Here is a 1,097-nt window from a genome sequence, read left to right on the forward strand (position 1 = left end):
GGATATAAATTGTTCCACTGCTATGCTAAGCATAACTCCTAAGCTTCCACTTCAGTATCCGATGATATTTAACATTAACACGAACCGCTGTAGTTTTCAGTTTGTAAACATGACGGTAGCAGTTTTTGACGGGTAGCACCGACCGTTAGACATCGCTGTTTAGCCGTGCTACGGTGGGAAAATCTGATGAGTCAGCACTCTGGAAATTACACTGTGCTTGTTTTATTGGACTTAACATCCACCTTTGACACTGTGCATCATACTATACTTATGGACAGACTGAGAGACTTGTTTGGCATTTCTGTTTTTCAATTTACAAAAGGTACTACATTAGAAGGTTTGTGTGTGTGTGTGTGTGGGGGGGGGGGTGTCTTGCATGGTCTCGTAGAATCTAAATCCAAGAGTGTTGAGAAGAGGTGAAGGGGTAGGGCAACAGACCCAGGCAGAGTACAAATTGAGTCAATGACTAAAAACAAAGACAATTAATCCCTTTCACAAATGCAAGTATATTAAGTCGGATATGACAGGTTTTACATATTCAGACCATTTACTTTAAATTGAAAGAAAAAATTATTTGCACCTTGAGTAATTAGGACAGTTTTTCCATCATGAAGTGTGTGAATCCAGTCATTAATGCTAGGTGGCTCAATTTTTACCCACTTTTTGGTTATTGTTTTTTAACTGGCCACTAATAGAATATAAAGTCATTTTTTATCATGTGCATTCCAATGGTCCAGAGTCAGGTATCCTAGATATATGCTCTTCCACTTAAAGGGAAAGTTTAAGCCAAATATATTGTTAATATGTTTATGAAGTTTGATCCAGTAATCTTGAATAACTTGACAACCCCAATAAATATGGTAGTGATTGGCTTTTTTGGTACCACAGTCTCCAACAAACCTCTCCTGAGCCTTGTTATCGTTTTTGTGCTGATGTCACAAATCTCATCACATCCATCCATCCATCCATCCATCCATCCATCCATCCATCCATCTTCTTCTGCTTATCCGGGGTCGGGTCGCGGGGGTAGCAGCCTAAGCAGGGAGACCCAGACTTCCCTCTCCCCAGCCACTTGGGCCAGCTCCTCCGGGGGAATC

At 41.0% G+C, this 1,097-nt stretch overlaps 1 protein-coding gene across 1 annotated transcript in view; it reads left to right on the forward strand.

Moving 5' to 3' along the window:
* The window catches only part of col4a6 (collagen, type IV, alpha 6), a 254,724-nt gene that overhangs the window by 46,550 nt on the left and 207,077 nt on the right, over nt 1-1,097 (forward strand). The window lies entirely within an intron of this gene.

Source organism: Kryptolebias marmoratus, linkage group LG7 (assembly GCF_001649575.2).
Source record: "Kryptolebias marmoratus isolate JLee-2015 linkage group LG7, ASM164957v2, whole genome shotgun sequence".
NCBI lineage: Eukaryota > Metazoa > Chordata > Actinopteri > Cyprinodontiformes > Rivulidae > Kryptolebias > Kryptolebias marmoratus.